We start from the raw sequence: 26,151 nt of genomic DNA, 5'->3' as shown, positions 1-26,151 counted from the left end.
ACTGAGAGTAATTCGTGAAATTTGAATTTGAATGCATATTGATTTGTAATGTATTTTTTTCATATGAGTAATTTTCTGTGACACTGGTTTTGCCTTTCGGCATCGGCAGCCCAGTTACCAATGGAAAATTTATCCTGACATGGAATACACTAATTATTCTCGTTTATATCATAAATTAAAAGAACACGAATTAAAAACGTGTACTTACTATTGGCAACAATTGATTATTTGTTGAAGATAAAATTCTTTTGGGACGTAGTGAAATTGAGAAACCGTTACGGAAGTGAAAATGACGTCGGCCGCGTAATCAAGGTATACCAACGTGCATTTGCGAATTAATATGCTGTCCTGTTATGGCGGCCATAGATAAAAAGACGTATATAATAAACTGCGCCCCGCCAATAATCATTTATTTTCAATGAAAAAAAAATACATCCACGAGTGGATTTGAACTGCCAACCTTTCACTCGGCAGCCGAACGCACTGTGTTTGTGCTATCGATGGCAGCGACGATATTTACAATTTTATGATATACATATTAACTGCCAACTGAAGTGGTTACACAATGAATTTCACAACACCGCAGTTAGTCGTACTAATTGAATTGAATACAATTAGTCGTACTAATTGAATAAAAATTGAATTGAACTTCTGTCGGCATGAGTTTTTAATATATTCCGTACCTTTCTGTCATTTTATCGACATATTGCGTTATCTATGAACATTATAATATTTTTAGGATTAATAAAAAAAAATCAAGTTATTATATTGTTACAAATACAAGAATACAAAAAAAATTAATGACAAACCATGTCACTCAGATTTTATTGTGAAACAAATATTCGAAAAATATTTAAATGAGTTAAATATCGTTAAACATACTGTATTTTTAATCAATATCATAAGCATCAATAAATATTATTTTAGGCAAAGACTCCGTTTTCATAAAATTATATAATAATATACTGTTTACATCAGTTTGAGGTTATATTTATGAAAAAGCATTTTGTAACTATCACTAACTTCACCTTAAATAAAACACGTTGTTTAAATGAAATATGTTGATAGTTAAGTAGGTAATATAAATATTTATTGAAGTTATACTAGAATACTGTAGAAATGAAGTCAGCCGCCGCGCGTTCGAGGTATACCAACATACTATTATAACAGTCATGGTCGGCCATTCATACGTTACGTTAACAAAAGATCGTCACAGTGATAGTTGTTACCTTTTATCTAATTTATTTAGTAATATAAGTTAAAGTGTATAAAGTGTGTTAAAGTGTAATAATAAACCAGCGGCGCTCTAATAATTTGTTTTGTTACGCCAAAAAAGTATAACTTCTAACGCGCGTACATGAGTACACACGCCGATTTTTTTTTGTCAATGTGAATTTTCCTTTGGCAAGTGGCCATAATGTTGATGTTGAAAGGCCAAGTCCGAAACAAATGGAAAAATCAAAAACTCAAATTAATTAGAATTTTAAAATATTATTATTTTAATTTCTATTAATGAAAACATTCTCAATATATTATTTGTAGGTATACTCGACTGTTGCGATTTCCGGAAGAAGACATGATAAGGTAGCAGGACACTGGTTTCCGACAATTTTGTAACAAGTTATGCATATAAAGAATACTGGTGTTCAAACTGTTGAATCGGTGTGTTGTGGACATTGTTGCTTGCATTGATACGATCGTGAGTGGCGGAAGCAAACACCGTTTGACCGCATTGTGCGTTTCAAACAGCCAGGAAAACTCCGTTCAAACAGCGAGGATAATAATTCGTGAAGTTATTCCACAAATAAGTCTCATTGCATTATTATGGCATGCTACGCGAGTATTAGGAAAACTGCTATAACTCGGAACGTCATCACATTTTCTCGTGCGGACAGTATTTATTTTCTCTTTAGTAAACTTTTCCAACCGTCTCCCATTATATGTTATATGTAAGGTGTTTTAAGCTGATTTTATTCACTATACTTAGTTCTTAGAAATTTGCTCAAATACTATTTAGGGCATATTATTATAATATGTATGGAGACCATCTGTCTTTAATAAATATAATGATCAGTCATTATATTCCATTGTCCAAAACCCTTTTTTCTCCCGTTAGTTGAGCCAATCGTGATGGCCATCATTTTTCATTACTCTACCGACCTCACATCCATATTTATTATTGTTACAAGACTAGGCAACCAGCAATTACGAGTTATCAGTCCACCGTGATTAAATAAAATTGAGTTTATCATCCATCCTCAACTTTTCATCATCATTCATCCCAAAACTAAGTGAAACCGTTAGAGTGACATTTTGAACCGTCAGTTTATCAGTGTGTGAATGCATGAATACCGAATCGGCTCCAGCGCGGCAGCCCTCTCAACACAAAAAGTCAGTGTCTGTCATCCTATTCACCCCCCCCTCCCTAGATCCGTAATCCACCAATCAGCATCTTCACTGCAAAAAGTGCCACCACCTGTATTTGGTTACTTGCCGGTTAACAGTAAAGTTATCAACTAACTTTATAGCCCATGTAGGGTTCACAGTAGCAAATAACTCGATTTAATGCAGTAAAGCAGTAAAAACTTAAGAAAAGTATAGGCTTAAAATAACTTATATACATATCGAATTGATTCTATTTAATTAGATGATGTTTTATGTTGTTAAATATTGATATGTTTAAATTATGTAAAACATAATATTACATAAATGTCTTCTGCAATTATGGTTTAAGTATTTGTATGTAGACAAACTATGTAATTTTTTATTATATTAACAAACATTTCAGCAAAGTGATGTTTCACCAATTTGACATTTAATAAATCATAAAAATAATATATAAAACCTATTTTACTTTTTATTGATTTTTTTGACGAGAATTGAATGTTAGCCACTTGCTCGATGCAGTAACTTTTCGCCCATCATGGGCGTTGTTTGAATAGCAATTTAAAATTTGATAAAATATATTAAACCTATACCTAGCGGACTTATCAAGAAATTAAGTAGATAGTAAAATGGTAATTTGTACTATGAATCTTTTTAGAGATGTAGAATGTACAAAATCCAAATGGGTTCAGTCAAAAATTCTATTTGATTTTTTTATTTTAGTGATCAATCCATTTGAATATTATTAGTAACGGCTCTAAATTTACTAATCGAGATTATATGTTGATAGGTAGTTTCGGTTTATTTTTTTTATAAATAAATTAGTCATCGTCCGATTGATATTGGTCTTTATATATATATATGATATATTCCACCTACGTGAGGATGAGTATAGGTGGACGTCATTTTATAAATTCTTAAAATAGGGTCTGCTTAACTCATCCGGTGTACTTACTTGTACCTATCTAATTTATATTTTTTGTATTTACACATTTCTACTGTTTAATAACATTCCATCTATCTATATTATACTGATCTATCTCTTTTTTATGTAATACTGTTTTATATTTCCTTGTTTCTAAATTTCATGTTGTGAGCGTCTTAAACTTATAATTTGTAATGTCCAAAATATGTTAAAAATAAATCAATTAAAATTGAAATTTTTTTTTAATACCTTTTTGAAAATGATCCGAATATTCATACTATATCAAGCTTTTCTTCTGATGGTAGTCACTTAAAATTGTATGTTATTAATATAAAATACCTGAAATGCCTGATCGAATATAAACAATTAATTCAAAGTATGACTGTATGTTTTATATTATATTGGATTTTTAGAGATTATAGAGGACAGCACCAATTAAACTTTGCCCGGCATCACTGAATATTTAAAGTAGATATCACTGTTTGTCGACAGTATAATAGTAATTACTTTTACCTAGCCAAACGGTATATTTACAATTTGGCATGTCAGGGGTGTATTTCAAAGTTCAGCAAACAAAGAGTTCTGGGTTTGTTTCCCGGCGGGGTCATATTTTGCAATTTAAAAATGACACCGGACTGCAAAGCGGGCCCGGGAGGGGAATGTTTTCAGGAAAAATGGCGTCATAAAAAAACATGTCGCTCGGATTGGTAATAGCCTAGCTACTATTATACCGATGACAAAGAGACACGTCGCAAAAATAATGTTAAAAATGCAACTCAGCTTATAATGTGCGATGCCGCCCGTGATCATATTGATAAAGTAATCTAATTCGTTCTATCTAAATCTGTATTAATATTCCATGGTATGAATTAGAAAGAAATAATTCCTAAAAAACTAAATTCAATATATGTAGATAATATACCATATTATTATTGTATCGTTTACATATTATATTTTGGTAACTCTAAATTTATAGTGTATCCTATAAATTGATGATGTCCTAAAATACCTTTCAAACATGATATTTATTTAGACAATTAAATCACAGCCCATGATAATACCTGATCTTGTTTAAATATCATCTTTAGCTCATCGCTGCTTTGAGGTGACTTTATGAACGAGGGTACTCGGCACGGAAAAGGCTATGAATATAGGCTCACTCTATTTTCCTTTGTCTAGGTATGTCATGTGCTGGAAATATGTCCACTCGCTATGGAACATTATTTTACGTGTCTGTGCAATCCGTTGTCATATTAACAATACTTTACAACACTTGGTTATTATGGTCGTTGCGTTCTGTGAAGACATATTCTTTACCATCAATTATTGATAACATCACATATCAGAATTGAGTGAAATGAAAAAACGGATGATCTGGCAAGAATGCCATTTCAATGGATTCAAGAATGCTTAGACTGAATGCATAAGAAAATGTACAAGTAAATAATGGTGTTTATAAAAAACACTTCAAAATATCTCCCTTTAGTTTCTTCAGGAAAAGATTGTTTTTAAAAGATTAAAATTCAATTCAGTAATTTTGACTCGCTTGTTTTATTTTCTCATATTATTATGTCAAAAGTTTAACTACTATTATTATGAAAACCTACAAAGACAGTGCATAGGTAAGTAATACATTTATTAGCTAAAAATATTTCACATAATAAGATACGTATTATTAATTAATAAAATAATATTATAATGTAACGATATATGCCAAACTTAATTAAAATATAATGTATTGATAATATTATTAGTATATCAACAATAATAATCGATTCGTTTTAGACACTAAATAGGTTGCGAGTAAAGTGTGTTGTCTGTAGAAAAGCAAGTGATACCGATAGATATATTATGTACTACTTACTTATGGTGTTTGGTATTAACTCATTGCACACCAATATAATTTTTAAATAAGATTAATATTATTTTGATTAAAAAAAATGTTTCTTCTATAATTTTTAATATAAGCAGATGTTTTCAGATTATACGCATGCAAATTATTATCATAGTCCAAAATTTATCAGTTAAAAAATCTCTGCTTAAAAAACTATTGTATTAAAATTACTTCCGTTGTTCTTCTTATGTCTTACTGTAAGGTTTGTTTTTATTCAAAATCTTCATATTTTTGCGAAAATAAGTTCCAGATATATCTCCACCTTTACACGAGGTATATTAGGAGTACTACATAACAACCAATGAGTCCTCCATGCAATACATACTATGTATGGACTTACTTACTTAGGATATAAGCTTAACAAATTGGGATGCCAGGACGGTTTTTAGCGTCTACTCCCGTGATATCATGTGCCTATCTGGGCTGGAGCTTGATTGTTGTTGGTGAGACCCGGCCTCGGTGGCTTCGCGACCGAGCGAGGCCGGGTTGGAGATCTCAGTGAGTTGAGCTGGAGGAGTTTAAAAGTAAAACAAACTTTTCGCAGGCGTCCGTCGATTTCTTCGCACACCTCTTGTTGCTTCTGGCTCGTCTTCTTCACTTCCGGTCACCGTCATTGCCTGGAAGAGCTCCGAGTATCGCCGCTCGGAGCTCTGCTTCTTGGCAGTTGGCAGGGTTGGGCTTGGGTCATGGTTCTTGCGTGTGGTCTGGAGGGCTTACTTCTTCTTCAAGAAGTAGGCGCGTTGATTGGTCTCTCGGCGGTGATCTGCCTTTTTGTCGAATTTTGGCGTCTTTTTCTTCTTTTTTTTTCTTTTCTTTCGGTTGGACGGGTATTGGCGATGCAGGGGTGTTGGTCTCCTGTGGATCGTCGGGCTGTTCGGGTAGGTTGTTGAGCGTGAGGGAGTTGTAGCGGTTGGTAGCTGCTATTTTGTATTCCCTTATGAAGAAGTAAAGTCTGTGTTCTACGTATGTTGTATTATCTAGCTCGTCTAATTGGTCCATCATTCTTTTAGTGTATGCGATGATGTTCAATAGTTCTGTTTCGGTGACATCATTTTTAGGTTGGATCAGGGCTTCGGTGATGTCGTTCCGGTTCATTTAAGGGTTTTGAATCCCTGTAACCTTGGGCATGGTCGGCTATTGATATTTCATAGTCTTTGTCATAGTCGAAATCAGAGTCCTCTTGTAGGTCTGACAGTGTCTCATCGGGTTCTGGTATTCGGATATCCATTTCCGGGGTCCAATCTGTTTTTGGGTTGTCGGTTTCCGGGGTCTCTGTTGTTTCTGTATGCGAGTTATCCACAGAGACGGAGGTCAGGGTCTCAGGTATTGTGGTTTCTGCCGGCTGTGTTACCGGGGTTTCCGGTTCGGCATCGGAGAAGGTGGTAACCACTTCCGTGGAGGTCTCCTTGTGAAGTTTGTCGTCTGGGATTATTTCAGCTTGCGTCTGGGTCTGGGTTGACGTCATTGGGTTGCCTTGGTTTGAGGAGCGGTGTGAGATGATGGTGGTACTCTTCCTCGGTGTTTCTATTGTGATGTTGCGGTGTAGTGCGTGTTTTAATGCGTGTATCTGCCTCCCTCTGTCGTTGTCCAAGAGTTTCACCAGGACAAGAGGCATTGGATGCCGGCTCCTGCCCCGCGTCATTCTCCGGACGCTGATGATCGGGAGGCCTCTACGAAGAAGATCGTTTGTAATGTCCTCCGTGTGCGTGCCGATCCGGAAGCCCCTGATAACGACCGATAGTTGGTCGATATCGTGTCCTGAGTGAGTGGCTGGGTGTGCCTCCTTGATCGGCGCGCTGTTGTGGTGAGATGAGGTGTGGTGGTGATGAGTGCTCCTTGTCCAAGTATGCGGTGTCGGTCGCCGTGACGGGTTTGTATGGTTGAAGTTCTTAGGTTCTCTTCTCCAGGTAGGAGGGCGGGCGGGAGGGTCTGCGGGTAACGCCGACTCGGCCTGCTCCTGATATGCCGTCAAGAGCAGGAAGTGCAGCGTCATGAGGTCCCGAAGTTTGGTAGGTCGGAATGCGGCGAGTCTGGTTAACTCTATTTGGATGTGTTCCATCTTGTCGTAGGCGGTTGGTCGGTTGGTCACTTGCGGTGGCGGTGCGGCAAGTAGGTAACTTGCTGGTCGGCGAATTAGCGTAGGTAGGTAGCCTGCTTCGACGGTGTTTTCAAGCAAGTAGGTATATTGCTGGGTCGTCGGATTGAAGTAGGTAGGTTGCTTGGTCAGCAGTATTCTACGGTGATCTTCTGGAAGGGCGATGTCGCTTGTAGGTAGGTGGATCTCAGCGGGAGTCGGAGCGCACGGAAAGGCGACTACTCGCGACGGGTGCTAGACCGCAAGTGGTTGATGTATGGAATGTGGAGTCTTAGTTATATATATTATTTACTTCAGATTTCTGCATCTCTTTCTTTATCTTCTTTCTCATCTGACCACATCCTCAACTTTACAAATTTCTTGTATCTGTTAATTCTTTTAGGATAATGTGCTCACCTACAATAATTTATTTCAGGGTTTTCGTTTCCAGACTTTACAACATAATCTACCTATTTGGTTTTGTTTGTGCCAGGTCTATCCTCAATCTCATATTATATCATAATTGAGCTGATGCTGAGGCTTCAATGAGTGCAAACAACATAACAATATGATTAAACAAAATATTATTTAAGAATAACATAGGTACTATTTGAATATATCTCATGGAAATTGTGTATAAACATCGTTATTATTTTCATAGTACTATTATATATTTTTGATGTTTTCGATTGATTGTTCTCCTTATAATACTATTTTTTTAAAAAAACACAAAGAGATTTTCATATATTATTGAAAACTCTCTAGGGATCAGTTGAGATCAATACCCATTTTACAAAATGTTTATAACAATCATGAGTGTAAAATCATAATATATTATTATATTATCTAACATTGTCGTCGATTTATTTAACATAATCACCGATTCACTTGTACCAAAATATAGGATAGGTATTGCATTTTATAATTATTTTTGTCAACATGATCAGACAAGTCTTAGTCCTCATCCACAAAGTTGACAAATAATGTATAATATATTATGTGTGATCATATTAATCATGCTGAGATCTCATAATCGCACTTATCAATTCAATGAGAAAAAAATTGTTCTACCATAGAAACTTTACTCTCTGATTTCTTATGTATGTTTTTTTGGAAAACTGTTTTTACGCTTTTTTCTTCGTGATAAATGGCATCATCATATTATTTATTTATATTATGGGTAACGAGCGTTATATGGAATCTTTACCAATGCTCTTTACAGGAGCAAATATGTACTTACACTAGAATATGCCAATGTTTTATTGTAATATAAAGAACATTCTTATGAGACTTGATCGGGGTGTGTTACTCAGTTCTTTTAAGCCTATAGGATTATACATAAATAAATATAACTAGATTTTAATAATCGATCGGTCAAATCTGTGTATGAATTGACTATTTTTGCTATTTAACTGATCTCATAGAATAACCCGGCAGACATAGAAAATTACAAATTTGCAGACACGATTTTTCAATAACTGAGTTAAATAATGATGGTTATTTATACAACTTTTAACAAAACTGCAAGGCGCTATGAATCTGTTAGAATAAATTTCTGACAACAAGTTTGAATCTTGCCAAAAAAAATCAACAAAGTGAAATAACTTATATTTAATTCTATCATAATGCCTGACCTTCTCGATGCTTTTATTTCATTTAATAAAAAAGCTATATTAAGCACAATAATATCATAGGTTCCAAATTACGTGTGTTGAATAAAAATGTTACATATATTTTTAAATCACATGTATTTTTGATTGAGTAAAAAATATTTAATTACATAATAATAGGCATATTAAAATACTTAAAATAATACAGAAAGATACACCGATAATGCCGTTTTAACAACCCTTTTTATTAGATAGGTAAATAATTTGGGATTTTATTATACCTACTTGTTGTACCTAACTATATTCACACATTTTGTCAATTTTTTTGTAATATTTTACAACTAGAAATATTGGTTTTTCATTGTACGATATTAATTATCTTATGTACCTATTATTTGTTATGAATAATTTATACAATCACCTGTATATTTTTACTTTTATGTTATCACCGATTTATTAATTTTACGTCTTATGTTAAGTACCCTTTGATTTATCTGTATGTTAGTTTTTTCTGAATAGATAATATAAAATTGCACAAAAATTCAATTGCATACATAATAAATACAGGTGTTGAATTAAATATGGCTCGGGACGAACCAGAGCGGACGATAACGTAACTCCGGCTCATGATTTTTTCGAGACTATCGCTTTGTTTCCTTTTGCTTTCTGTTTTGTGAAATAAATATTAAGAAACTATTAAGTTTCTCTTCTGATGCCGAATTGATCATCCAAAACTGATGCATTTTCATTAAAGTGGGCCTCAATCCTGTTGTAGCACGGTAGCCTTTTTTCCGAGAACTGAGGACAGTAGGCGGATCCAAACGTGCTCGTCTATTGGCTTTAGTATATCACGGATTACATGAAGAATGTTAGCTTTCAAAACGTTAATTATTATCAGTTTATTAGCATACACCAGTCACATTAGGTAGTCCTACATGGAATAATAGACCTGTTAAATCGCACGAGCTAAGAGGCCAACTTGATAAGTACATTTCTCTAAATTAACATATCGCCAAATTTTGATACGAATAAGTCGATGGTTGATATCGCCATATGACACGTAGTGTCATCCTGTTGAAACCACTTCTCGTCCAGATCAATATTTACAACATAGAAAAAATCATTTGCCATGGTTCATGATCCTTATTTAAGAAATAAGGTCTAATGATGCCACCAACGTTTAAACCGCACCAAATGGTGCATTTTTTTGTGGTTGTTATGGAGTCTGTATGGTTTTATCTAGATTGGTTACACTTTGTATGTGGAATTTTTTCTTATTAGCAAAACAGTTAAGCCAATCACTGAATGCAATTTTGCGGTAAAACAGCGTGTATAAGTTGCATAAATCGACGCCTGATTTAAATAACATGCTAATTATATCTAATGGCCACCTGATGGACAACGCACATGTTTTAATGATGATTATTGAGTAAGACTATACTACTGATCATAAAATATCAAGAAGTTAGCACATTCTCATGGCTTGGTTTGACAGTTAACTCTTTTGTAAGTTATATCTACGAGTAAGCAAAGAAAATCTCTTTATGTAAGTTAAATATATTAAAACTAATGTATATAAGAACGCTGGATACTTATTGTAAATTAAATTCAATGTGAAAATAATTGACATTTACGTAAGTTAACCATTAAATTAATAGTATTCGCAACGTCTTGAAATAACTAATTGAAATTGAATCATTATTTCTTAAGGGTGCTTGCGGCAAAGTGTGTTAAGCTTTCGCAAGCATATTATAACGTTTGAATAATGTAGTTGATATTGCCGACAAGAGGCGCTTCCGTGCAAGGTTTAATTTGCATTTTGAAATTCTAGTATCGCATTGTGAGGTGTTCTGCAATTATATAATAACCATGCTCATTATTTTGACGGTATTTCATAGCTGCAAAAATTATACCTATTACACCTCGCCGTTTCCGGATTTAAATTTAAAGCAATAAACAATACGGCGAAATGTGTTTTTTATGCGAATATTTGCGAAAAATTTAAGCTGGATTGTAATATAATGACCCTTAATAATTATTACTAAGGGGCGCATTTATTTTTATGTTAATAAACTTTAATAAATAAAAGTGAAAGAAAACTACTAATATCGCTCATAAGTGGAACATAATGTTGTTATTGATTATTATCAAAGATATAGCGATAGAGACTAATAAATAAAAATAATTACAAGATTGAACTTTTTATATACAACGTTTTTAAATTTTCTGTTGAACCATATAAACTTGACTTCACTAGCTTAAACGATCAAAAAAAATGTACTTGACATGTCATATTGATTTCCATAGTAGATTTCCATAATTTAGTTGCTAGGACCCCAGACCCCTAGCAACCAATAATGGTGTCTAAATAAATTTTCATACAAAACAAAATTAACTGAAAATGAATTCAATTCTACTTAAAGATGGCTAAAAGTATTTAAAAAAATGCATAGGCATCTCGTTCTGGTATACTCTAAAAGTTTTAAATGTCTAGCTAGTCGGGAAGATTTGAACCGGACAAAGAACCACCGGACAAATAATAAAACAAATAAGAAACAATAAAAACGTTGTAATAAAACAAGAAAGCACCTCTTGAACTCCTCATTTTAATACAGATTCTCAGATTATCATCCATGTTGATTCTCTATAATATTATGATTTTCTATACAAAAGTTGTACTTCTACCAAATTGGAACTTGGTAAAGTAAACCATAAAAGACTCCACCTTAAATGAGATTCAACATTTTGGTTATTATCAGCTATTCCTTCAAAGCATAAGTTCGTAACCTATTGAACACGCCACAAATGGATTATATTGGCGTATCGAGTGGGTCATGAAGTATTTTCCACGGATATAATAATTTTGAGATAATAACATACAATATTATAATATTTTACTACGCATATTATACGTAAACTACTGTTACAGTTTCCTTGTGCTCAATTTTTCTCATTCTAAAAAATCTTAACACCACTGCACAGTTATGTAATGAAATATGACTACATTCTAAAACATTAGATCGAGAAGTTTAAAAGAATACTATTTTATGTAACAAAAATACTTTATGCAGTCATCAAATGTTTAAAATAAATATGAAGGATAATAAGGCTTCAAAATTATATAAATAGATTATCTACAACGTTTAAGGAGTGTCCAGGATCATGGTTTGAAAATACAATAAAAACTCAATTTTGACCTACGACGAGCATGTGGCCCGTTAAAAAAATTAGCAAACCGCTATTTCGACCATCTTTGCTTAAATAGATGACTGTACAACTATTTTCGTTAATGATAATAATTTATTACAAATCATAAGTAAAACATTGCCTATTTAATGGTTTAACTGAAACGTAATATTGGCTTTTGTGATGAAACATAATAATTATTATTATCTTCAATTATTATAAGCCGCTAATAAATAAATTGACATGGGATATACGTCAAATATTATCCTAAGCTGTAAAAATATGAATTTTTGTGTATGAAGTGAATTTTTAGAAACAAAAATAATAAATAAGAAGATGCTAACAAAAAATACAGTATTCAGAAAAAAAACCTGCCATTATAAAATTATTATTGTGATTGAAACTCCTTAAAATTATATTATATTACTGCTTACCCCTAACGGCCCCTTAGAGAAGGAAAAAAAACTCTTATTGAAGGAAAATTTGTCGCTGAATGCAAATGATCATGCTCCCCGAATAGTAATAAAAAAATGCCTTATAATAGTCACGGCATCTTTTCCATTTTCGTTTTGATAACCTGTTGTAGGAGCGGGAAGGGCGCGAGGCAAAAAAGGGGCCCGCTAATGGCCGGCGTTACATTATTACAGTTACCTAATTTTCCTTTCATTGTACTTAACAAACTCGTAAAAAATATGACGCGACATCGGCACCTTGGCGCTGGAAGGGCGGCTGAAAACCGCGCCGAAAAAAAAAGCGGCGAGATCGTTATTTATAAAATTTTGAGGTATTTGAGTAAAACAAAGGTTTTTCTTTTCAATATTAAACTTACTAAAACTTCTAAATTTTTATACCGTTCTTACAATTAATAACTTATAAAATGCTTAGTAAGGTTTATAATAAAACAATTATTTGTCTTGTAATAAGAAATTATCTACGTTTTTCATTATAAGTTTATAATATGATATTTTTGAAGTTATACTTCTTTTCGCGCGTTTGGGAAAACACATCATAGTGTATTTTAAACATGTGACGAAGTTGCGCGCGCTGATGTAACACATAATTTATTATTATAATTATATTCATTTCGGTTTCAGGGGTACATGCGCATGCGCATATTTTCATTTAGTTAGTCGTTCAATACAATCAAGTTAAGAGCACGTGTTGTAAACATAACCAAAATTGTGTCATAATAAATAATATAAACGTTTATAAACAAATTTCTGTAGACTAACATTCAACACTGTTAATTTATATTCATAAAACTTTATTTATATTAGAGGGTATATTTATTTTTCATTGTAAAGATTGTGTATCATTTTAAGCTATATGTATGTATTATTTATGATTAAAATCATAGTAAGCGGACACAACAGAACAGCCGGGGAAAAATGAAACATTAATTTTTGTGGAATCTATTTAGGTTAGGTTAGGTTAGGTCAGTTATTTACCCAATCATTTTGAACATATTATATTGATAGAGATGAGATATTCTAAGTATGCCGGCAAAGTTCCGTTTATTTGAGGCTTTCTAACGATTAGGAATGCAAAAAATAGGTATATAATTTGATTTATTATGGCGTATTGAAAATCTGTGCTATTAAAAATCTATCAACATAATAGAGATACGACAATTTCAATATTACATTTATATTTTTCCTGATAGGTCATAGTTATTTTTATCGTTGTTCTGTTTTGTCACTGTTCTGTTTTGTCATGGAACCAAAATTATATATCAATAAATAGATAAATTTTGTGAATGTTAGGTTGGTAAATAATTAAAAAAATATATTAAAATTTGATTTTTTATAAATTCATCATGGGCACTACTGAATCAATTACAACTGCTGTATGGCAAAGATGAGTTTTGGTCCAATACAATAAATAAATTACAATTATCATGACGTGCTATATGAGACACAGATGAATCGCGTACGTTTTCATCAACCATATCCACTATAATATTAATAGTTGTTTAAATGTTAATATGGCTTTATTATTTTAATAAAGTTACATAGTTACTGTATATAATTCATTCATGTTTAAAATTTCTACAATAATAATATGTACTTTCGTTCTGTCTCTCTTAGCTGGCTCTCACATCTAAACTCGCCTCGTTTGCCGCACAGTCATAAATACAATCTTCCAAGAACGTCGATCCGGTGTTGTATATGAAAACCGTGCAGATCTACCTAGCGACAGTCTTACATAACCTTCGAAACGTATAGATATTTTGATACGGCGATCGGCGAGCCGGTAAAGAAATGACCAGTAGGTGTTTGTATGCGTCCTGGCATCTTCGACTCGCAGCTCGAAAAGCATGCGACTTATCGATTGCAACAGCAGATTTTTTTTTAAAACTAAACAGTCGCATTCGACCAATCTACAGAGCTCTATTTGGCAACGTGTGTTTCGTTTGTAACAATGAAGTCACATTGACGTATTTGACACGTTGCAGGCGATAGTGGAGCCGATTTACGGTCTTGTAATATTCCACCTTCGTCGGTTTGGGAGAAGGTGATCAGTATTTATACCCATGGTGGCCGCGCGGCTTAAGCGTTGGACTATAACGCCATCGGTCCCAGGTTCGAACCCTGGGTCTGGCAAGTACACATATTGTTTTTCAATTTGTGTCTGTCAGGGTATGGACCTAATAGGTTTAGCAAGTGGCTGACATCCATTTTTGGTAAAAACAAAATCTGTTAATACACACCTCTACTCTGTGGAGGCCCATATGATCCTATAAGGATCGGACATGGTCGAAAGAAAGATCAGTATTTAACATTGAAAATTTTTTCTAAATCGATATATTATTACTCTAAATAAGACTATACGTTATATTAAAATCTAAAGAATAAGACTCAGTCCATGATAGACATAGATAGATAGATATAGGTGATTTATTCAAGTGTACAACATAATCTACAGTATTCATTAAAATTCTTATTATTACTTTGTTTAAAGATTATTAAACCGATTAATTTTGAGTTAATGGGCTTTGTGGATGATAATGAAGATGTGGTTTTATTTACAAGATATGGATATTTGAAGAATATGTACACTAAAACAATTATACACAAGTGGAAACAGTAATATTGAGTTTAAATAAAAAAAATATATATTGATGTAATTTATATATCAATTAATTGGTAATATTCGGAGTTGTCTGCCAGTATATTATACTCAAGTACTTCAGAATAACACATTCGATCAGTTAATAAAAACTTAATACATTTTATAATAAAATAAGAGATGCAACATTCAATGGCAGAATTACACAAAAGCCAGAAAAAGCCCCGGGAAAAGCTGGGCACAAATACAGTATAAATTATAAAATTCCATTAGTATGAATTGAATAAAACTAAAGCTCATCTTTTGTACGTAAATAGCGCTATATATGCGTCATGTTTACATAATGTTATAATAATATGTACCTATTATGTCATTGCTAGTATTATAAGATTATCACACAAAAGGTGATATTGTAATATTAGTTCTGGGTTTTGTAATTATACTTTGAGAGGGGTTGGCGAGGCAGGGTTGTCAAAAGTGTCACGATAATGGTTGTGGCAAATCGTTTGTGGACTCGCACGACGATTTTAATAAACACACTGCAACTGCAAAATAGTAAAACTAGTAAACAGCTGTGAAAATATTATTTAATCTTATTATTTTAACTAATATTTAAAATAATAAAATATTATTAAGGCAACAATAACATCATTAAAACATTATACAGGTGTAGTAATTTACATTTTAAATACCACCTATTGCAAATAATATTATACAGACTTTCCTACTGCAATTATAAACATTAGGTAAATCTAACTACTATGTATATGAAATAAAAGGTAACTGATATTGAAGATTAATAACTAAAATAAGTACTCCATACAGTTTGTGACCCCCACCAAGGCGGGGGGGTATATGGGCCTCGGTATGGTGGACCACAAAAATTCTTTATTAATTAAAAAAAAGTCGCCTGCGGCGCTATTTTCTTTACTGAATAATACAACACACCGTTTTTAATCTCAATCGATAAATAGGAGCATCAGCTTCAGGATGTGGAGGTCATACAGTACTGAATGTAAATATTAATAATATTACATTCCACAAATTGATTGGTTCTTCGACTGTTAATTCAGTTGTGACTTAATAATAAAGACTATACGAGTCGACATATAGACTTTATAATAGTTTTATAACCAAAATAGGTATAGACTACAAAACAAAATTCGTGGAATTTAAAATTACTACTAGGTACTACTCCACCATGTTCGATCCATAAAGGATTGTATCGGCCTCAACAGAGTGAAAGTTGTATTGACAGATTTTGTTTTTATGAGAAATGGATGTTAGCCACTTAATCAACCTATTAGGTTCATACTCTGACTCCAAACATAAGTTGAAAAACAATATGTGTATTTGCCAGACCCAGACCCACCTGGGACCCATGACAATATAAGCTAACGCTTAAACTGATCAGCCATCGTAGGCGGTAATTTTTTTATTACATATTATTTATACATACAAAAAAAACATGAGATTATCTTTAGTTAGGTATAACCCAAACACTGTATAACATGGTATTATTTGTTATATAATTTAGTATATTAGATATAATTACCTATTATAAAGTGTAATGAATCAGTGTCAAACGTAACAGGGACTTCATTTCATATTATTCTAGAATTCATGTTTATTTTATAGATAAAACATAAGAGATGTTTAAGTAAATATTATTTATATCAGGTTATATACTTATCACACGTCTTCTTAGCGATAATTTTAGGTTTATCGCGATACCCAGCTACATTAATAATAATTAAATTTCGTGAATTAATTGAACAAAATAGTTATGTGTCACGTGGGATTTATACGTCTACATTTAAATAAAACTAGGTGTAACACTAATAAATTAGTCATGAATATATAGAAATTATCCCAATTTGAATAGAAATTATCTTTTTAAATACTAATGTCCAAACTCACTACACAGTATACTGTCCGTTTTTCAATTATTCTTGGACAGCTAGTTACAGTTTGTGTGGTGAAAAACAGACGAATGCAAACGCTGTTTCAAGTGTGTCGAGAAATGTTAGTGTTAACTGACAGCAAACGTAAAATGGGTGATAGATTACTGTGTTAATTGAAATAATAGATGTTAGATCAGACAATGGATTTTGCTAAAAGATCCGTAAACTACAGAGTTTTCAATTATTGTATATCATCTTCCATATTGGCCATAGTTGTCCACATTTCAGTATATTGACGGTGATCTGACAATAATAATATCTATCTGCACTTTTGGCGAATTCTGAATTATTGGTGTATTTTGTACAAAATTTGGTGAGGGATCGAATGGAAATATTATTGTTCTCCGAAAAAAATCCTAAAGTGCTCAAATTTGACGGGGAAAATTGTGTCTATCTGCCTCGACTCATTTATGAGGTAGAAAAAGTGTCTAGAAATTAAAATGAAATACTATCTGCATGATTTCTTTTATTATAATATATGACATTAGAATTTTCATACATCTTCTTTAAATCACTGTTTTAGAACTAATATTAAATCATTTCACTTAAAAAATAAAAATAATACTGATTTTGTTAAAACAGTTTTTGTACCCTCTGAAAAATTGACTATGTCAGATAGATACAATTGTCAGATCACCGTCGATATTTCGATGATTTATAATAATAATATTGTATGTTTAATTTGTTTAAAAAAGATCGTTTTTCATAAATACACTTTAAAGATCCTTTTAATTAAATAATAACGAATCTAATTTCCGTATTGTGATAGTCCACCTGATATAAATGGCAGCATTTTTAAATAATATGATTGTAAGTATAAAAATAGGAATGGATACTTATCATCCAGCATTCTAGCAGCTAGCTTTTCATTAGTCTAACCCAGTGGTCGGCAACCTACTATCCGCGGGTAATTGAATTACCTACCACAACATTTTGCGTTACCTGCCAAAAAAAATTATGATAAAAAAAATCGGTGTGTGTACTCGTGTACGCACGTTAGAAGTTATATTTCTTTATTTCTTTGGCGTAACAAAACAAAATAAGCCGTTACCTGCGTCTATTAATATTACAGTGGATTAGGTTGATGAAAACGTACGCGATTCACCTGTGTCTCATTTGGCATATGATAATTGCAATTTAATTATTGTATTGGACCAAAACTCATCTTTACCAAACAGCGGTTATAATCGATTCAGAAATGCCCATGATGAATTAAATTTTTTTTTTTTTTTTTTTAATTATTTACCAACCAACATTCACAAATTTTATTGATTTATTGATATATAATTATACTCATAAATAATACTAACATAAATATAGTTTGCAATCTTGATACACAATCTTTACAATGAAAAATAAATATACACTCCAATATAAATAAAGTTTTATGAATATAAATTAACAGTGTAGAGTGTTAGTCTCCAGAAATTTGTATATAAACATATTATATAATATTTATTACAATACTATATTGGTTATATTTACAACACGTGCTGTTTACTCGGTTGTATTGAACGACTAACTTAATGACACTATGCGCATGCGCATGTACCCACACGCCAAAAATACACTCTGATCTGTTTTCCCAAAAACGCCAAAAGAAGTATAACTTAAAAAAATGTAGTAGATGAAGCTGTAAGAGTAATATACTATATAAAATCTCGATCCCTTTAATCCAGATTATTTAAAATGTTGTGCGATGAAATGGTTCGTGAACATGACGCACTTTTATTACATGCTGAAGTAAGATGGCTATCCAGAGGAAAAGCATTTTGACTTTATGAACTTTGCAGTGAGTTGTTGGTCTTCTTGAAGACACACAATAATTATATTATTGTTTTACTTCCGTTTACAACGACATATTTATATGATGCAGAATTTTTTTATTATGATGCAACAAAGACGCCACACCAGCAATAAGAAATTAACTTTCTAATAATTATAGTGTGCCTGATATTAAGAGGATTTGCATTAATAACTGCATTGTTATGATTTAAAAATTACCACTAAATAAATTATATTTATATTATATATTTTCTCATTTAAAAAAATGTATTTCAATTACCCTACAAATTAAACAAGATATTGTCTCGTTAAAGTTTCTGGATTTGCAAAGTGTTCTATCGCAGAAAAGTTTGTGAAACCCTGCTAGCAGACTTTACGCGACTGTGTATAATGGGTTCAAATCTCACGGCTGATAAATTTACTTTGTTTTTTTCAACGTTTGTCTAGGTCCAGCGCATCGACTTGATAGATTATGCAGTTGGCTAAAAATCTTTTGTCATGTAAAAAAAAAAATTATCGCAAAACAACCAACCAGATATACTATATCTGAATGCAGAGCTAATGATGATGATTGTATCTTACCTATATAATATGTGGAAAACTGTAGAGCTTTTGTCATTTCCACGGGGAGATCCTGGTGGAATTCATTCTTTCTCATCTTGAGAGATTGCTCATGGGAAAAGGATTGATTCATGAGAATCTTAAAATCGTTATGTCACAAGGCTTTTTTCATATTCTCGTGGCTCCATTAGGGGGATTTTTTTCTCTTTTTTAAATCTCTTGCGAGTTTTTCTAAAGTAAAATATTACCCTCCGCATAATAATATATGTAGAGTGTTTTGGAGATCAATTTTAAAAAGCTAGTAAGAGTCTGCCACAATGATTCTTCATTGAGACTACAGTTCACATACATAATCTATAGTATTGAGCATGGCTTCTCAACCTTTTAAGGGTCGCAGTCCTTTTTAACAATACTCAGGTAATCTGCAACTGATTGCAATATTTTCATATAAAGGAATATACATTTACATGTAAAGAAAGAAAAGTATCTTATTTTATTTTAAAGTATAATATTTTACTTATTATAAATTTCCATCTTTTTTTCATTTTATTACTTTTTTATAATAGTTAAAATTCTAAATAGGCCAGTTACAAAACTCATAGAAATAATGTATCGCTGGTCAAATGCGACAATTCAGTAAAGTTGTAACTAACAAATATAAAACGATCAAATAGCTACCCCAAGGTATGCTGGATTGGCTGAATATTGAGGCTTGACAAAGTAACGTGGCGTTGAAGAACAAAGAACCGATATTAATGAAGAGAATTTCTATTGGACTTCATTCAAGAGTAGATTGAAACAGTTTGACGCTGAAGATGAATTAAATTTTTATAAAATATTATTATTGATAATCATTAATCATCGATTTTTTTTACTTTACTAACTCGTTGTTCATTGTAAAACATTATGTATTTTAATGGTTTGAAGAATTTTTTCTTTTATCTTATGAATTCTACCAGAATACGATTGTTTTTGATTGAAGCTAATATATATTCATATGCACTTATATTAATATTATACTTATAGTATTTCTTCCCACCTCCCATTTCTCTCGTTTTCATCCAAATTCTTTCAAATTAGATGCACAAAATAAATAAATATAATATTCTGCTCAACGGATTTTCATATTTACCTGTGAGTTATTGACATTATTATAGACACTAATAAAAATAAAGATTAATTTAACAATTAAATGTTGCATCATAGTCAATAATATATTTTATCAGTTTTCTTCAATTCTTAGAAAGTAGGTAGTTTTTTCAACCAGGACTTCGAACCGTTATTTTTTTTTTGTTTCGTTTTTCATTCCGGTTTAAGTAAAAGAATATAATATATCTATTTGGTCCCAGTTTTCTTTCCTAAAAAATTAGCGGATTTACCGATTTTCAGTTCAGGTCTGAGTAATTAATTTTAAAATTTTGTAATTTGTCGTATTTAAATATTTTCTGCCATAATTTAGAACATTTTATGGTAGTTGTATAATAGACCGGCACCACGCTCCGAAACCAATGGTTATACTACACCGCACGGCCGTAGCCATATATTTAAAAATAATTGGTTGCGTTTTTCACGTGGACTATAATTTTGTGACGGAATGATTGTGATGTTAGATTTGGATGCTAGGGGAAGAGTTATGTTAGGATGCCAGGCACTAACCTTATTGCTGTTGAGGCTGACTTCGTGCAGTATTGTTCGTTGTGTTACCCGGTGCGCGGCACTTGACAGTACACTATGGAATAATTATATGATAAATGAGGTTGATGAATGATAAGAGCCGGAATCGCGGCTTACCACGTATTCAGAAGTATCACTTGAATGACGGCCACACTGACAAGCTGACCCGGCTAACCTCTGAATCAGTCTGTATAGTCAAATCAATTATTATTAATCGACAGCTTATCTTTAATAAGCCTAGGCGCGTCCGCTGTCATAAGATAACTTGAGCTAACTGAACGTTCTACAATCACGGTCTGTGACGGTGACTTGCGACAATATCTGGGGATTTGAGATAGGTGAGAAAAGCGAGCAAATTTAGCCCAACTAATAACATATTATAAATTATGCTAGCGTACGTCTTTGAACATTTACAGAACAGAAAAAAAACGATATTTTTTACGGCTCGGTTCCGGTTTTCGTTCTGACAAAAATAACGGTTTTTCTGTTTTCGGTGGCAGTTCCGGTTCTAAGCCTTGAATTTTCAACAGATAAATAAATCCAAAAAAGAACAACTGATATCTTTATGTGCATCTGTAGATTATGATATGCACTAATAAAACATTTTTAATTAAACTAGTAACTTTTGGGGACAATAACCTTATTTATCGGGTAGGTACTATATTGGTCTTTTCTCACTCACTTAGCTTCTAGTTTATTATTTTTGGAGTAAATTAAATTTTTTTCACTCATCTTGAGAACTAGGTCTTAAAACAAATCGAGCCATCAAACACCGAAATAAGTTCAGTACTTTTAGCATAATTCAAACACTATCTGAAATCATTAAGGTACTTATAGAAATATATTTGTATTTTGTAGATTGAGATAAATATCTCTGTGGGAACAATGATAATAATATGTCTTAATTAACAACATATTTCAGGTAGGAGGGTATTTCACATTTCGTTTAAATTTAATCTAAATAATAATAAATAACCATTGTAAGCGAATTATAATATCGGTAGGTACATCAAAGAATATCTAAAGATTGATTATATAATCAAAGACAAATGTCATTTTCAAAATATCGTCTACAGCAAAATAATGTATCAAAGCTTTTAGAGAAGAATTAATACAAAGGCATCAAATCTTTAATCACCTGACGTATTTTTAAAATATATTGGAGTTCATGTCAAAGTAAATATTAACGTTCTCTTTATTTCAAATATATTTTTGTATTTAATCTTATAGCAATGCTTTCAATAACCTAAGGCCTGACATATTACTAAAATATTAGGCCTGTACTTTATTACATACCTACTTATTTTATCGTTTGCACTTTGATGAAGACTTCTTCAAATATAACATGAATATATTCTCTTATTCTTAAAAAATGTCAGCATTCTCATATAACTTAACATACCACGACACAAACTTTTAATGCTGCTTCCAATAATTTGGAAGAATATATTTGGATGTTTAACATATTATAGTATGTACTTAAAATTTAAATTCTTGTATGTGTCTAACTGCTACAAGTCTACTAGTTGAAGTTATACTATTTTAGGTGCGTTTAGATCAGAGTATATTTTTGGCGTGTGACAAAGTTGCGCGCGCAAATGTAACGCATTAATTTGGTGTGGGACGGAAGTTTTGCCCGCCGATGCAACATAATTTATTTTGTGCAGCGACGTTAGGGTGTTCTAAATGCTGGAGGTTTGTAATTTTCAGCTGTGGCTTGGGCCGATTGGGTAAAGACTGAATGTTGCAACTTTTATTATGATTATTCATTTTCATTTCGGTCTCAAGCGTACATGCGCATGCGCATAGTCGTTCAATGCAACCAAGTAAACAGCACGTGTTGTAAACATAACCAATATTATGTCATAATAAATAATATAGATGTTTATAAACAAATTTATAGAGATAACATTCTACACTGTTTATTTATATTCATATAACTTTAATTATATTGCAGTATATATTTATTTTTCATTGTAAAGGTTGTGTATCAAGATTTGTGGGTATATTTATGTTAGTATTATTTATGAGTAAAATTAAATATCAATAAATAAATAGATTTTGTGAATGATGAGTTGTAAATAATTTAAATAATGGTGTGTTGTAAATTTACAATATGTAGACACTTCATACACAAAAATACATATTTTCACAGTTTATGATAATATTTGTCGTATATCCCATGTCAATTTATTTATTAGCGGTTTATTATAATTGAAGACAATAATAGTTATTATGTTTCATCACAAAAGCTAATATAAATTTTTCAAACACAGGTTTTGAGATTTTTTTTTCCAAAGTAGGTACATTCTGCAATAATATTGTGTTTTCTTTTTTTTTTGTTTTGTTATTTTTTGTTTTGTTACGCAAAAGAAGTATAACTTCTAACACACGTACGTAAGTACACACACACACAGATTTTTTTAACTAATTAGTAGCTGTTAGTCACCCACGATGGCTGCGTGGCTTAAGCGTCAACCTATAGCGTTGTGGGTCCTAGGTTCGAAAAATCATTTAAAAAGGTCGATGAATTGTGACTCGAAACTCACATATTTTCACTGTCCAGATGATGGCCCTCCTAATTATTGAGTTATTAGTCTAATTAGATATTACCTATGTACTTCGGCTACTTACTGGGTAGTAGTCATTACTCATTATTAGTTTACGTATTTCACATGACTGTGTAACTGAATAGATTACGTCTCGGTGATATCGCAAAAATAATATTGTTAGATTAAATTGGGGTTGCATAGATACTCGACTATATTAGTATTTTTTTCGACCATGTCCGATCTTAATAATATCATAATATTATGGGCCTCGCCTCTACAGAGTGGGGTTTGTATTAACAATTTTTGTTTTTACGAGAAATGGATGTCAGCCACTTAGTCAACCTATTAAGTCCATACTTTGACTCATACACGAATTGAAACACAATAATATGTGTATTCCCAATAGACCCAGTATTCGAACCTGAGACCTACGATACTTTAAGCCGACGGTAAAGCCGCGTGGCCATCGTCAAACCAAATGCACATATAAAATACAATACTAGTGTTAATATTTTTAAGTCTATTTACTAAATTAATAACTGTGAATTATAATAATAATTCATACACATTAGCGTTGGATGAATTAATTCATGAGTTTATTTTGAAATGAACTCATTTGATATAAATGAACATTTATATCGGATATAAAACATTGATAAATATTTTTTTTACATTATGACTACGATATGAATAAAATATTCGTTCTTGATGAAAAAATTACAGGAAAAGGGAATATAAGTAACGAATATGACAATAATATCAATCAAAATAATGCAGGTCATACCTTTGTTCAGTTGACTTAATACATTTATGGCAAAGTTTTCCTGAAAAATGTGAAAGAATTTCTCCAAGTCAAATTTCAATACAATACTGCCAATATTTGATATGCTTCACCAAATAATATACAGAATGCGTTTTTAAATAATAAGTTCAATTTAAATATTTACTTAACGTTTTCTACAACAGCGCCTAAACGCAGTATGCCTTGATTGAAATAAAACCCAGGTGACATTTTTTTCATTGAAACCTGCTTGACAAAGTGGCGTACATAAAAAAAGTCAACTTTCTATAATGGGAACCACCCTTGTGTTCCTGATGATTTATTCTCTTACGCCCCTTACAAATTGCCCCAAATCTATCAACCATCGTGATTTTAAGGTAAGGCGAAATTTTTACATCTCTCTCCTTAATACCGAAATAAAAAATAACACCGACAGAAAGGCGTAACTTGTTTTCTATTCGTTTGACATTTTTCACATTTTTTGTACTGACATAAAACATATTGGAACTTTCTTTATAAAACATGTATATATTTTCTTTCGTGTGAAAACTATCGTTACAATATCATGTACGTATTTTTGTGTAATGTTTAAAAAAATGGTTGTCAAGCGATACTCATTTTCAGTCTTAGCTGTTTTGTTACGTCAAATCACGTTACAATATACTTATATTATAATATATGCCTAATAAAGGAACATTGATTTCATGTAAGTACCTACTTCATAATGTTTTAATTATAAAATCATTGGCCAGGTTAAATAATATCACCAGCATATTCTAAATAGTTTACATGCATCACTTCCGGTTGCAAGTGAGCTGTATGTACTCCCTCTCGCTCGGTTGGCTGTCTGAGGACATCGTCTATTGCTTGTGTTGGTTTCCGGACTGATAAAAACATCGGATTGCTTGAGAAAAACGTCGAGATTTATTTACAGGATAATTGTTTGTTGTTACATTGTAATGATATATAAAATGCGCAAGAGACTGCGACAGTAGCTTCGTGCAGTTTGAACGTCCAGGGATTTCTGACGAGACGCTTCACAAAAATCTCTCTCGAGAAAATTGCACTTCTGCTGCACGTGTCCGAGAGTTACAAGTAAGTATATTGGGATTATTAGAGAAATAGCTATTACAGTATCGATCTATAAAACTTATTATGCCTGTCAGGTAATTTTACGGGATAATTCATTGCCTGAATACGACCTATATTTATCACTTTTTGAAGTTATACTTCTTTTGGCGCGTTTGGGAAAACAGACCAGAGTGTATTTTTGGCGTGTGACGAAGTTGCGCGCGCCGATGCAACACATACTTTATTATTATAATTATATTAATTTTGGTCCACGGCCACAGTGGCCGCGCGGCTTAAGCGTTGGACTATAACGCCGTGGATCCCAGATTTGAATCCTGGGTGTGGCAAGTACGCATATAGTTTTTCAATTTGTGTGTGAGTCAGGGTGTGGACCTAATAGATTGTGCGAGTGGCTGACATCCATTTCTCGTAAAAAAACCAAAATCTGTTAAAACAAACCTCTCGTTACCAAAATCAATACTTATATATTTTAAAAAAATAGCATAATAATGTGAAATTACAACTATAACAGAATGCTATGGTACAAAATTTATTAGCACAGTAAGGTATAAGTAAAAAAATATGTAAGGATAACGTCAAATAACTAAGAAGGTATTAAA

Source organism: Rhyacophila brunnea, unplaced genomic scaffold (genome assembly GCF_057557595.1).
Source record: "Rhyacophila brunnea isolate RB1 unplaced genomic scaffold, BYU_Rbru_1.0 scaffold_1, whole genome shotgun sequence".
Classification (NCBI taxonomy): Eukaryota; Metazoa; Arthropoda; class Insecta; order Trichoptera; family Rhyacophilidae; genus Rhyacophila; species Rhyacophila brunnea.
Note: the sequence above shows the minus strand (reverse complement) of the source record.